Source organism: Capsicum annuum, chromosome 8, assembly GCF_002878395.1.
Source record: "Capsicum annuum cultivar UCD-10X-F1 chromosome 8, UCD10Xv1.1, whole genome shotgun sequence".
Taxonomy (NCBI): Eukaryota; Viridiplantae; Streptophyta; class Magnoliopsida; order Solanales; family Solanaceae; genus Capsicum; species Capsicum annuum.
In genome coordinates, this window is record NC_061118.1 from 75,178,573 (window position 1) to 75,194,851 (window position 16,279).

Consider the following 16,279-nt stretch of genomic DNA (forward strand, 5'->3'; position numbering starts at 1 on the left):
GGTAAAAGGTTCAAGTCTTTCAAATGGCGAACCCAAATCTTGTTTGTTATTTCCCCACGTCTTCCAAGTTTTATCTTGGAATATTTGGATCTTTTGTCCTTTTCAGCTCAGTGCATGATGAACAAAAGTTGGGATGAAGATTTAAATATTTTAAGTAGAGACATAAAAGGAATTGGTAGATGCATCAGGCTACGACGTTAAACTGGGTGCCACATTTTATAGATTATGCATGCACAAAAACAAAGATTTATTCCATTCTATCATGCATAAAATGGAAAGGATACGTGCAACTTTTCAGGGTATGATGGTTTGCCTCCCATCACTTTTCATTGCATGATGGGACAAAAGATCCAAATCTTCCAATTTTGATTGAATTTGAGAAAGAAACATGTGAAATTGGTGAGTTTGGGCTGAGCAAAAATATGCAGAAAACATGGCTGATGGTTCTCCATTACACCAACCATGGTTTATGCCACCATGATCACGGAGGATTCTTGACCACGAACACATAAATAGGACCGCAATCTCGGTTAGTTTAGTTTAAAACTGCTCAACTTACCCATCCCCCCACAATTTTTTTTAAAAATATCTTTAAAAATTCTCTCAAAATCCTCTAAAAATTTGTGGCTTTGCATTGCATTTTCAAGTACTAATTTATCTCGTGCATCATCTAACTCGGTAAGTTATCTAAATTTTATCATTTTTAATATCTATTTCATGCCTAGAACTTTTAGTATAGACAAAGGCCTAAAATAGTATTTACTTTGCGAAATGTATGCTTGTTATTGATTAGAGTTGTGGTTAAATGTTATAAGTTAGTAAGCACACGATTGCGAAAGTCGGGAGTACCCAAAATAGGACCATAACCCATTAAGATTGAAATGTATTTCATGTGTTTGATCGACTGCCCCTACAGAATATATGTTTAATTCTTTTACATTAGTGGCTATGAACTTGCACTCTAGGCTCAACTTCATTGTTTCTATTGTTGTCATGCCTAGTGTAACTATAGAATTAGGGCTAAAATTAAATTTCAAATACTGGACAGAAACTGCCAGACAAGGCCTTGCGTACCGTAGTGGCAGACCTAATAATCATGATTGTATCACTGTGGTTGTAGCCAATGATCCATTATTTCCATACCTGAGGGTGGGTTCTGGTAGGCATAAAACTATCTACCACACGTTAACTACCCCTGAAACCTTCTATGATGATACCAAACAAGCTTATAGATTTTCTTTGGCATGTGTTTATTGTAGTGATGCTAATCTTGGCATAAGCTATACTATTTACATGTTCTAGGACTCAACAATTGGGGACGTAGATGACACACGATTTATGGCCGCCGAATTCCAGCACTCCTACTATGATGATTTCCATGAATAAAGCTACACCCTAAAAGGTGTATAAACTAGGACAAGGTAAAGGAAAAGCTCCCATAATTTCACTCCAGGCTCACTGCTATCCAGTCAATGTGTTTTCCTCTCAAAATTACTATGCTAATAAGTAGTGGGTTCATGAGTTTTTTGCAAACCTCAATATAGTTTCACTCGTAAAACCAGTGATGACAATTTGGGGTAAAAAGGTAAACTTTAGGGCCGAGCAGGTTAATGCAGAGTATGGGCTCCAAAATATTGACATGGGGCAGTTTCGTGCTAAGATATGTGAGCTAGGATCCTGTATGGCTGATATCCTAGAGCAAGGAAAAGTATTCCCCTGGTCCACCACTAAAAGAGATATTCCAATGAGTGAGTTCAAGGATAAAGCAAGGTTGTGGCTAAACATCATCTGTAGAAGGGTTTTCCCGTGAACTCATATGATCATTGTCACAAATGCCTGGGCTTGGATGGTGGTGTGTGTTCTATCTAGCATCTCTATGAATGTAGGAGAGCTTGTGGTTTAAGAGTGGCAGTACTTCCATACCCATGGAGGTAATCATCTTCTCTTTTCTTCTCTTCTAATAGAGCTATGTAAAAGGTAGGAGTGAAAGAGTATTGTACATGCACGTGGGTGTGTCTTGGCTCCTTCATTTACCTAATCATATTTAGAGAAAAAAGGTCTACATAACAAAGCAAGAAGAGGAAGATGGATTCATGTAAATCATTCTAAGAAGACATAAAATCTTATAGACCCTCATCAGATACCGCCTTCGATGATATATCTATTGAGATGCAAGGTATTAGGGAGCTGTTGTCCAGAGTGCCTCATGGACCAGGAGAGTCGTCCACTACCCGTCATTCATATGTAGCATAGTAAGATTATGATGAATACATATCAAAGAAGAAGAAGCAGATTGTAATAGTAGCAAGCCTAGAAAAAGCCTATAAAGATCAAGTTGCCTCTCATAGGGACCTCAAGGAGTCATATGAGAAGATGGTGAAGAGGGAGAAGAAAAGAGACAAATTCTTCAAAAATATGTGGAAGGGGATGACAGGCATCTTTAAGGTACTCAAGCTGAACCAACCACTATCTTCACCGAGTAGATAGTGAGGATGAGCAACCTGCAGAATGATCAGGTGATTATACGAGCAACAGTCGTTCTGAGTCAGCAGGGGAGGTTAGCTCATAATGCAGATACAAGGATCCCCTTTTACTCTTACATTCTTACAGATATAGTGCGGACACTACATTCATTTAAGTTGGGGGTATGGTAGCCCCAGATTTTATATTGTTTGGTATTATGTTTCCAGATATTTCTTTTGATGTTGTTTTGGAAACTATTTTTCAAGTTGTGTTTTGGATGCTACATTTTTGGGATACCCGAATGGTGCCCATGTTTTATGGATTACCACGTTTTTCTCTTAAGTTTTTAGTTTCTCTTAGTACTTTATTTTTCATTGTGGATATTAGTGATGCATGACAAGTATTTTAAGTGTGAGTTGTTGAGGCATTGGTGTATGGGAGTTCTAAGTACTGTTAGCATAAATGTCAAAGATGCAAGGGTTTTGTTTTGTAAAATTAGGATCACTTTAGACAGCATTGGTGAGTTCTTAGTAGCCATATAATTAGCTTTCCCATTTTGAGCCAAGATGTGAGACTAAGGCTTTTGCAATAGCCTTAGTTTAGAAGTTTGTGTGTGGTGCTATAGCAAATCAAGAAACCCCCTCCGTCCCAAATTTTATAATAATCAAAGGCATGGATGTGAGCAACGTTGTAACAAATCCTTTTCTCTTATTGTGGTTCCACAAAATTTTAACTATTAATAGAGATAAATACTCCAATTGAGTCCCTCACAAGAGGGACATTTGAGCTCCCTTTGAAAACTTTTGCCTGCCGTGTGTGTTGAGATACTTGATATTCATCTCTTGTACACTTGAGTTATATATAAATCACTCCATTAGTCTTTCAAAACTAATTTTGATTGTACTTGGTTGGAGAAATGATCTTAGGATCTCTTTGTAATTTTTGAACCCACTCTAGCCTAAAAAGCCTGCCCATACATAATAGAAATCCCTAGTTATTTGAACCATACCCTCCTTGAACTCAAAAATGTAATTTGAGGCTAAAATCCTAAGTTGGGGTGGTAAAGATCAATGGAAGTAAGTTTGGAGCCACAAAGTAATAGTGAAATGTCAAATGTGCCTAAGTGTTGAAAATCAATGTTTAGAAAAAGAAAGGATTCCATAAAAGAGTGAATTTCACAAATGTGCATGGAAGAGGAAGTAAAAGAATAGTGGTGAACAAAGGAAACAAAATATAGGCTTTAAAAAAAAGAAAAGGAATAAATAAGAGTGGTCCTTAGTATAAAGAGAAGGGTTGTAAAGCATAATGTAGATTTCAAGGTAGGGTCTAGACATGTTGTTTGTAAATGATAACCTACCCTAATATAAACCTTCGTTAAAATCTTATAAAATCTTTTGAGATATCTGACGATTTATTTTCTTTGTAGTGGTTATTGAAAATAGGGTCAAGCCTATGGCATGACACTCGGTGCATTGAGATATCTTTTGTGAGTGGAGAGTTCTCACACTTAAAATTACTTGTTTCATATTCGGTAGTTTAGCATGTGGAAATTCTCTTTCTTGTGAGGACAGCATGTAAACAAGTTGAGGTGAGTGAATTTCATCACCTCCCAAACAATGAGTCAAATGGAGTATGGTTTAGTTTTAATCAAAGGTGAGCCATTTCTTAAGTATTGGGTTTTTTTGTTTGATTTCTCCTTAAAGTCTTATGCAGCCTTGAATATTGCATTTTATATTGAGGGGTGTTGAGAAATTAGCCTAGTATATGTGTGATGGGATACTTGAGGTTGCGATTTAAGTTGAAGTCGGAATGGCCTTTAAGGCATAAAATTTGGGCATAAATAATTTTGTCTCATGGTAATAGGTAGTGTTGCTTGAGGACAAGTAAATTCTTTAAGTTGGGTGTGTTTATGAGTGGTGATTTTACCACTCATTCGTACTCATTACTAGTGAACATTACCTTTTTTAATTGAGTAAATGAGTCATGATTGTGATTAAATGCATTAATATCCACTCTTTGCAGGTATAAGAGTTCAAAAGTCAAAGAGATATGGTGTGGATCTTGAAATGATCAAAAGGACCAGAAAAAGTGCAACTGATGGCCTGAGGTGAAAGAGCCACATTCAACCGTGACCGTACAAGTAAATCGCGGTGGTACAGTCGCAATCGCAACCAGTATTACGCGATCGTGGCTTGGTGGAAATGTTCAGCCCAAGGGAAAAACTATAATTGCACGTGCTGAACCCAATTTGAACAAAAACATTCAAACCCTAGTTTTATGTATCATTCATTATATCACATTCTTTCTTCCCCAATTTTCAAGGTTTTAGCTCTAGACTTTGTAGCGTCCGTTTTTGGGAGAAAAAAATATTGTATAGATTTTTGGTGAAGAATATATTGGAGACTTTCTAAGTGGATGATTTCCTCACTTCCGTTAAAGATATTGTGAGATAGCAAAGTTTGAAGTAACATTCACTTAAATCTTCAACAATTCATCTCAATGGAGATTATGGGTATATCTATGCATAATTATCTTATGTGTAGCTCAATATCCCTCCTGGGGTTATATGTGAATAGGGTTTAAAGTGTGTGTGGGTTTTTATTGCTAGCATCTATTTAGCAGTTCATGTTTATGGGTTGAACTGTTGCTAAGCTAGTTTTGTTAGGATTTGATGGGTGAAAGCTCCAAATATCTACAAGGGTTTGATGAGTGAATGCTACAAGCTCTAGAAAGTCCAAGGCCATCTTCTATAGAAGGGTTTTGGGTGAACTATAGGAAACCATCTCATCCTCGAAAGAGTGATGTGTGGACCAAAGCAATGATAGAAAATTATGCATGCAGTTTGATAAATTTTCACTATCTTAGACATAAGGGTGAATGTGAGGTTGACTATTCCATGGGTATCATCCTAGAATAGGGATGCCAATATTGATGTTGTGGTTATGAATTGTTGATCACACCTATTAGGTATTCGAAATAATTAATGGGTGAAAGTTTGGTGTTTTGTTGAAACACTAGCATAAAAATCTATAATCAAGCCTACCCATATTTGATTTTCTAAATTGATTATCATAACTATCTCCCACATGTCACTCCCTTAGTAATGTATAATCCGAAAATCCATGCATAATTGTTAAAACTCTAATTATTCGTAAATCCGAATTTATACTAAAATAAACAAAAAGAAATATTATTGTAGGTAGTTATCTCCCCCATTTTATCTTTTTGTAACATTTGTTTGAATTTAACTTGTATCTATCATTTCAAATTAATTTAATCATCACTTACATTACTCCTCGTGGATTAGACCCCGACTCCAAAGTTGGGTAAATATATTGACGACGACCGCCTTGCACTTAAATTGACGTGCTAGTTGAGCGTTATCAACCTCCATCTTCCACGACTTTGCTACATGTGCTTCCATTATTTCCCAATTATAACCATTAACAAACAACCAACTAATCCATTTACCATTTATTAACCAAGGACATTTAGTTGTGGTACCGTCATACCAACCATAGTTGCAAGCACAATCTAGTGCCAAGCATATATAGTTAAAGAAGACTTCCAAGTGCCCTTCCATTTAACATACTAAATAACTTATGGGATTCTATGTACCCCAAAAAGCATAAAAATTTAACCATTTACCTTTCCAAACCATTTAAACAATGCATAATTCCTTTAAAAAGATTTAAAACAAGCAAGAGTTCAATTAAAAGCACTCAATGAGATGAAAACATTATTATAATCATTTGTAAAACAAATTGGGTGAATGATATAACCAAAACCGATTCCAAATATCATTAAACCATTCCTATGCAATCCAATTATCCAAAACTACCATTAGTGCAAATAAAGCATAATTTAACCCATGGAAAACCATAACCAACCATTTAATATCAAAACCCCCAAATCATATTTGAAAACCCAAATCATACAATCAATGAAGTCTTGAAAAAATTCATAAAAATTATACTTCTAGTTAAAATTCACAATGAGGGAAGAGAACATGCCTTAAACAAAGATAATGGTGGAAAGAAATCACCATGACAAGACCCAAAAAAATCCTCTAGTTCAAACTCTAGCTTCCCCTGCCCAAAAGCTTTGGAGAGAATTATTGTGTTTTGAAGAGTTTGTAAGTGTTAATGTATGGAATAATAGGGTAAATAACCTCCAATGTAGGTTAGAAGTCATAGGAACTTATTAGGATAAGTGTGGAAATGTCTAGAACACCCCCACTTAAGTTACTGAAAACCCCATTACAGGGTACGACTGTTCCTCACAAGTCGTACCCTTAAATACAATTGGTACCCTCACTCGTATCCTTGCCTAAACCTTTGATCCAACACTGTCTAGTATATGACTTATACAATCAAGTAGTATCCGAAAAATATGGTGCATATCCTTCATCCGTATCCCTAGTAGATTAAACCCAATGAAGATTTAGACATTGTCCACCCTATGAGTCCTGGGTAGGACTCGTACCCTGGATTCTGACTTATTAATAGCCATTCATACCCGTATCAAAACCAAGTAACCAAGTCTAATATTGAGTTAAGGAACCAAATGATCCATTACCACCAAAATTACTCGTACCCTGAAGTTGTATCCATTCCAGTAACAAAAATCCATCCTACCAACCAACACTAGCCAACATATGACTGGACCTAACCATCCGTACCGAAACATATGGCTTGTATCCCTAAGTTGTATTATGTCCAGAGACCAGAATTCTAGAAAATTTTATAAGGGTCAAAACCCAGGGTGTTATAGTCTCCCCCACTAGGAATATTCATCTCAGAATGACTAACAAGGGAGGGGTAACCACACGCGCAAGTCATTGCAATATCAAATATATTCCAAAATTTTAACAAAGTTTGAAAACAATAAGGCAAACATATTAATCTTTCATTTAAAAAACTCAGAACATAAAGATGTGTTGAAGGAACATACCTTCTACATAAATCCCAAGGGCAGAAAATAAATGCGGATATTTGGACTTCATGACCTCCTCCGCTTCCCATGTAGCTTTTTCTACCTTATGGTTCCATGATAGAACCTTAACTAAGGCCATGTCTTTTGTCTGTAACCGACGAATCTGCCTATCCAAGATCACAAATGGGACCTCTTAATAAGATAGAGAGTCCGAGATATTGAAACCTTCCAAAGGAACAACCAAAGAAGGATCACCAATGCGCTTCCTCAACATGGAAACATAAAAGACCGGATGAACCAAGCACAGTCTAGAAGGCAACTTCAACTAATAAGAAACATTAAAAACTCTCTGCAAAATATCATAAGGTCCAACATAGTGGGGACTGAGCTTCCCGTTCTTTCCAAACCACTTTACTCCCTTCATGGGAGATACCTTGAGGAAGACCTTATCCCTAACCTCAAATTCTAAGTCTATACGATTAACATCTGCATAGGACTTTTGGCAACTTTAGGCAGCCTTAAACCTACACCAAATAACCTTCACCTTCTTTATAGCCTGGTAAACCAAGTCAGGGCCAAACATTTCCACATTACCAAGCTCAAACCAACCAATAGGAGATCTACGCCTCCTACCATAGAATAACTCAAAAGGGGCCATACCAGTAATATAATGATAACTATTGTTGTAAGCAAAATCCACCAAAGGTAGATGTTCAAACTAATTTCCACCATAATAAATCCTAAAATCCCAAAGCATATCCTAAACTATCAAAATAGTTCTCTTCATTTTCCCATCCATCTACGGGTAGAAAGCAGTACTCAGACTCATATTAGTCCCCAACTCTCCTTGAAATGATTGCTAGAAGAGAGATGTAAAATGCGTGCCATGATTAAAAATAATTGAAATAGGCATCCCATGCAGCTTTACAATCTCCAGAAGATACAAAATCACATAATCCTCCACCGAGAAGGTAATTTGCACTAGTTAAAAGTGCACAAACTTAGTCATACTATCCACAATAACCCAAATTGATTCATATTAATTTCGAGAACAAGGAAAACCGGTATTAAATTCCATATTGATCACTTCCCATCTCTATTTGGGCAAATCAATTTCTTTATACAACCCACTTAGACTCATCTGCTCAACCTTAACCTGTTGACACACCATATAATTGGCCATAAAATCAACCATATCTCCTTTAAGCAATTCCACCAATAGATATCCTTGAGATCATGATATATTATAGTCAATCCAGGATGAACAACATAGCACGATTTATGTGCCTCAGTTAAAATCCTTTGTCACAACCCATTGACATCAGGAAAACATAGCCTCTATTGGTACCATAAAGTACCATCACCACTGCTCACAACCACCATTACTTTTTTCCTACCAATGTCACTCTTGATTTTATACATATAGGATCTACCACTTGCTCTATCTTAAGATCTCTAACAAAATAAGATCAAACCACTTCTTACGCCCCCATACCACCATCCTTAGAGTCTAAAAGGCAACCTCCAAGATTAGCCAAGTGGTGAATATCCTTTCCCAATTCTTATTTTCCTTTCTCTATATAAGCTAAACTCCCATGGATAACCAGCTAAGAGCATCAGCAACCATATTAGCTTTACCTGGGTGGTAGTGAAGACTTATATCATAGTCCATGAGAAGCTCAAGCAACCTTTTCTACCTAAGAATAAGCTCCTTCTGAGTGAACACATATTGTAGACTCTTGTGATAAAAAATATCTACATAAACACCATACAAATAATGCCACCATATTTTCAAAGCAAAGACAGTCTAAATCATGAGTAGGATAATTCTTCTTATAAACTTTCAACTGCCTGGAAGCATAGGCAATCACCTTACCATGTTGCATCAACGCACAATCAAGACCTACCCGAGATGCATCATAATAAACCACAAACCCATCATTGCTTCTGGCAAAGTTGAATTGGAGCTGAAATTAACTTATCCTTCAACTTCTCAAAACTCCACTCACAAGTAACTAACTAAGAATACTTAACCTTCTTTTGAGTCAGCTTAGTCAATGGAGTAGATATCGACGAAAAGATTTCCACAAACAACCAATAATGGCCGTCTAAGCATAAAAAGCTCTATATGTCTAATGGAGTATAAGGTATTGGCCTCCTCTTCAACACAATAAACTTTTACAGATCCACTATGACCCCTTCACTAGAAATAATATAACCTAAAAAAGTACCAGCATTCAACCAAGACTCTAATTTAGAGAACTTAGTATATAACTGTTGTTCCTTTAGGGTCTACAACAACACAAAAAGGTGATTAGCATGATCTATCTCACTCTTTAAATAAACCAAAATGTCATCAATAAATACAATAATGAAGAGATCCAAATACTGATGAAAAATCTTGTTCATTAGATCCATAAATGCCGTCGGAGCATTAGTCAACCCAAATAACATTAACAAAAACACAAAGTGCCCATACCGAGTATAAAATTTCATCTTAGTGATATCCACCTCCCTATTCTTTAGCTGATGGTACCCAAAACAAAAATCTATCTTAGAAAAGACCTTGCCACCTTACAACTGGTTGAACAAATCATTTATCCTTGGACGAGGATACTTATTCATAACAGTTACCTTGTTCAACTGCCTATAGTCAATTCACATACAAAATGTACCATCTTTTTCGCTCATAGAAAATAATGTTGAACCATACAGGGATACATTAGGATGAATAATTCACTTATCCAAAAGATACTTAAGTTGCTCCTTTAGTTTCCTCAACTCAGCCGAAGCTATTCTATATAGAGGAATATGAATTAGACGAGTGTCCAAAACTAGATCAATACCAAACTAGATTTCTCTATCCAAAGGAACACTAGGAAGATCATCCAAAAAGATCTCTAGAAACTCATTAATTATTAGAACTGACTGGAAAGAAGGACTTTCTATGTTAGAATTATTAACCTAAACCAAGTGGTAAAGACAACCTTTATAGATTAACCTCCAATCTCTAAGATGAGAAATAAATCTCCCACTAGGAGCTAAAAAACTACTCTCCATTCTATAACTGGTTCACCAGGGAACCTAAGATAACTCCACAAGTCTTACAATCCAAGGATTCATAACAAGAGTAAAACCAATCTATCCATAGAAAGACATTAAAATCCACCATACCCAACTAAAACAGATCCACTATGGTCTGTTTACCACTAACGAATACCAAAAACACCTAGAGACTCTCTTAGTAATTACCTAGTCACCTACAGAGGTAGAAATAAAAAAAAAGTCTGAAATAACTTCAGGATCGAAACCAAAATATATAGCCGCATAAGGTGTCATATAGTTGTTAGTGGACCTTGAATCAAGAAAATAATATATGTCATGAGAGAAAAGTTTTAATGTATTAGCAACAACATTAGGTGATATCTCAGATTCCTGTCGGGACGTCAAAGCATAAAACAAGTTTTGATAAACATTAAAAGCAAGAGCAGTAACAGAATTAAATGCAATACCACTAGGTGTAGGAGTAGAAAATAAATTCACAAGAATCATATTCGTCCTCATAGAAACCTTATTAACTGTACAATCCCTAAGCCGATAGCCTTCTTGGTTACCCTTGAAGCATTTGTCCCTCCCTTCATCGCAATAACCCCAATGAGGTCGACCACAAAATTGACAATGAGGGCATGAAGAAACTGACTGACCTCTGCTTGCCTTATATTAGGCACCCTATGCTCAAAAATTATCACAACCTTTATGATGCCTGTTGACCAATTATTAAGGAGCACTAGCAGAAAAGAAGGTACCAAAACTCCCTCACTATTTTTCTACCATTTTCCACTATCTCGACCCCTTGAGATTGAGTACCTCGCTAGTTAGAAAACCTACTCCTCTTACCCTGTCTATATCCAAACTCTGCCTATTTTCTTTTCTCATCATCTACCTACTGTACATGAATAATTAACCAAATATGTTTATATCTTTAATCAGCAAAGCAATCTTGCTCTCTAAAATCAAATTCTAGTTTAAACCAAAAGAGAACTTCCTTATTCTTCCCCATATTTTAGCCACTAAATCAGGAGCATACCTTGACAATTGGTGAAACTTAAAGTTATATTTCTTCACAGACATCCTCCCCTTCTTGAGGTTAACAAAATCCATCCTCTTTTCTTCCCTCAACTCTTTAGGAAAGAACATATCTAAGAAGGCTTTAGAAAAAGTATCCCATATTACTAATTCTTCCACATCACCCCTATTCCTATCCCATTCTTCATATCACAGATATGCCACATCTTTGAGATGATAAGCTATAAAGTTTACCCCTTCCATATTGGTAGCCTGTATCTCTTAAAATCTCTTTTCTATTTCATCAAAGAAGCCTTGTGGATCTGCCTCCACCGCCACTCTATAAAAAGTAGGAGGAACCATCTTCATAAATTAGCCAACCCTTGAGGCCTCAACTAACTATGCACCAGTCACACCCTACTCTGCCTGAGTAACAACTATCTGAGCAATAACAACAATAAACTGATAAAGTTCTGCATTAGTCACCCCTCTTTGGGGAGGACTAGTAGTAATCGGTAAAACTCTAAAACAATCAGGGATAGGATCATGACATCAAAGATGAACCCTAGAAGTAGAATGCATCCCTTCAACATTACCCTCAGATGGGATAGAAGAATTTCTATGTGTTCTAAATCTATGATATATAATTTGAAATACAAATAACTAGGGATTAGAAAAGACTCTAGGAATGAGACTCCATGCTTGAAAATTTAATACAAATAAAGTAAAACATTCCTAAATGTCTTGTAGTCTCTCTCTTATGAGTATGGCGCGCTACATACCACTAAGAAGTATAAACTCGACACGACTTTGTGGACTCTTAATTAACCATGAAACTAGGCTCCGATACCAACTTGACAAGATCCGCCTGGGGGCCTTATCGTAATAGGCATCCCAAGTTTGATCAGGTTCGGAGACTACCCTTGTTACACAACCCACTCTTTAATTTTCTGCCCTGAGTTGGCTGAAGTTTGATCATATTACAATATAGTGTAAAATCTCACATGAAAACTCTAGGATAGGATCCCAATCGTTCCCAACCCAACTAAGTCCAACCATACCATCAACCACCCAATTATACCAAAACACATAAAAGGCCATAAACCAGGGCATAACTGAATAAATTCCAAAGCATAATATAATTAATCCCAAAATAAAATATGAAAGAACAACCAGAAATATTGTCCAAAGGTGCAAGCCACAGTACTAATGCAAATGCCAAGGATAACACCCATACCAATCCCACCCATTCCAGCCTATGACAATACCACAAAGCCTTGAACCAAAAGAGTAATAAAATCCAGTTGGGACATGCCCCCAACCATGGCCAAAACCAATATTTAAAATAAATTTAAATTGTCTAGAAATATCCATAACATAAAATAAAGCCTTTCAAAAGGAAAAAAGCTCAACGCTTTAGTCTAAATATTGATCCTTGAGTCAATCACTATGTAAGATGAGTGGAATGGTCAATTTCTGTATAGCGTGGGTATACAGTAGCTAGTATATAGGTTAGCAAGTGAATGTTATCATGATCTCAAGTTAAGGATAAAATTATGCCATTTATAAAGCCATGCAAAACCATCTATATGAATACAATCCATACATATATATATGTAACCATGCCGGTAAAGGGGATCAAGTTTAGCATACCATTAAAACATTTGTCTAGGTTGTATAACTTTGCTATCCTAAACCACCTACGAGCAATATGGGTTCAACTTCACCTACTAAAAGGGCCCTAGTACATGAAGCTGCATGACCAGGGAAGACAAATCTGGGATTACAAGTACATCTCCCAAAATATACTGTGACATCATGGACACGGTCACTAAGATCAACCTCACATTGGAAAATATGAGTTTCGAATTTTGGTCCCCCTTGGTCCTCCACCTTCCATGGCTTTGATACATATCCAACTATTATTTCCCTATTAAAACCATTAACAAGAAACCAACCAACCCATTTACCCTTTATTAACCAAGTCAATTTAGTGGTGGTACTGTCATACCGGCTATACTTGTAAGTACTATCCATAGACAACCATGTATAGGTTTAAGGGGAATTCCAAGTGCCCTTTAATTTACCATATTAAACAAATTGGGTGATTACATGTAACCCACAAGCATAACCATTTATCCATTTACCTTTCCCAGCCATTTAATCCATGCACAATTCCTTTATCAAGTTTTAAAACAAACAAGAGTTCAATTAAAAGTACTCAATGAAATAAAATCATTATTATAGGTATTTTATCAAATACATTGGGGGCATAATATAACTGAAAAAAATTCCAATAACCATTAAACCATTTGCATGCAATCAAATTATCGAAAACCACCATTAATGCACTTAAAGCATAATTTAAACCATTTTGTTTACTTTTTGCCCTGACATGTTTGAAAAGTCTTTGAAGAGGTTTGTTAGCTTATTCCTCTAGTAGAGTTTTCTTTTCAGTGGATTTGAGTTAAATACCCTATCTTTTTAAATTATTCTTGGTTTCTTGAGGATAAGCAATAGTTTAAGTTTGGGGGTGTTAATAAGTCGTCAGTTTGACAACTTACTAGCATTTTTTAACCCTAAATTATAATGTTTTTCATTGATTTGTTGGTACTTTCTTACTTAATGCTCATTTGTGTAGGTAAAAATTGCTATGAGATAATAAGCAAGGAAACTTGATAAAATAAGCAAGGAGAAGGTGAAAGAGAAGAAATGTGAGAAAAAAGAACAAAGGATAAAATTATAGGCCCGAGAGTCGACCTTCACTTACCGCGATTATGAATAGAGGGTTGTGACTGCGGTCAGTCAATAAGACATTCAAAGGGAAATCATGATATGACTATTGCAATAGCGGTATCGCAATCGCAGTCGGGATAGTGATCTTGATAGAGCAGAAAAGTTTGAAGGGCATTTTTGTAATATTTTGTAAATGTGGAATTTGGGCATAAATAGGGATTTTTAGTTCATTTTTCATCACATCTTTTAAATTACACATTATTATATCCTTCGTTTAGACTTTATCACTTGGAGATTAAATTTATACTAATTTGAGGCTAGAATTAATTAGAGAAACTCCAAAGTGATGAATTGACAAATCCCATTGAGGATTCATTAGAATTTCAAGTGTGGATTGCATTATATTTGTTTTTCATGAATCAAATTGATGGAGATTTTGGTATTTTTTTTTTACTAAATTTATGATCTGCTAGTTCTTCCTCTTTGGATTATGGTAGAATAACATGCAATTGTGTATGGGTTGTGACGTATTTGTGTATATTCATGAGAGTTTCTACTATTGCATGGTAAAATTAGTTGGGTTGTGTGGGTGGAATCCCCAATTACTCGAAATGGGTTTGAGGGTGAAAATCCCAAACTCTAGCAATCTCAAACCATCCTTGAAAAAGGGGTTAGGGTGAAATTTTGGAACCCATGACATCTTTTAAAAAGGCTTGTAGGGGACAAAGCAATAGTGGACAATAATGGATGTAGATTACTATTTTTTTCTATCTTATAAATAAGGGTGAATATAGAGTAAGCTATATTTTAGGCATCTTCCTAGAAATAGGGATACCTAATTGAGGTATTTGGTGGATCTAATTGACACACTCGTTAAGTACTCAAAAGGGACAATGAGTGACAACTTTGAGACTTTGTTGACAAACTAGCCTCAAGGACTTTCAACCTATCCTACAATATTATCAAAAAATATAATTTGAACTGAATCATCATGTTTCCATGCATAAATTGCTACTAGGAAAGCATAATCCCATGATTAGTGCCTAATGGATTATACTCTAATTATTCTTAGTCTTGAATTAGTCATTTAGAGCCCACAATTAATTGTATATTTGAAAATGTTTAAAACCTCTAAATCTTGGTATCGTAAATTTGAATTTGGTAAGTACTTTAATTTCAAACTTGCTTATTGGAAACTCATATTTTTCCTTGCTTATTTGACCTCGAATCTTATTTGGTTATTAAATTGACAATGACCTCCTCGCACTTAAATTGACGTGTAAGTTAAGTGTTATTAGTTATGACTTGAGTTGACTTCATATCTATTGTATATATATACACACCTAGCCATATATAGCTATGGAAATATCATATATCCCATCCTTTAATTGTTCATATTGTTTAATTATTCCTTGGCCTTTTATATTTATATGTATCTTCCTTCCACATGTACTTTGTATATTGGTTGGTGATATACGGTATAGTATAGAGATTAATGAATATGAATGGAATAAGATGGTTCATCCTTGTTACTTCCTTTATCTTAATATGTTAGTATCTTTGACATTAATAGGGTAGTTTACCCTTATTACCTTATTGGTTGCATTATATGTAAGTTGGACATTTGTGTGTAGTTTTAATTTTCTTAATATGTTATACATATATATATATCTACTTTATATTTGGATATTTGGTTGCAGTTGGCTACTAAGTACCATTAATTTGGTACTCATACTGTACTTCTGCAGCCTACAGATCACAATATAGGTTATCACCATTGATGTATACGTTGTGCGGAGCAGCCAAGATACAGAGACTTAGAGTGAGCTCCTAACATTCAATGTATTACTTATATCTCTTTTATGTATTAAACAAGTCTCTATATTTTATTTAGAGATAATTTGTATTAGTGTAATTCCATTATTTTTTCACTTTTGTTATAATAGAGGCTCATGTACTGATCCCTCCAGGTTTTGGGATTTATTTATGAATTTGAACTTGTGTTTTATTCTTTTCACATTTTTTCCTTATTTTATTTGGTAGTTCATTACTAGCCATTCTAGTCTGTGGGTTTGGCATG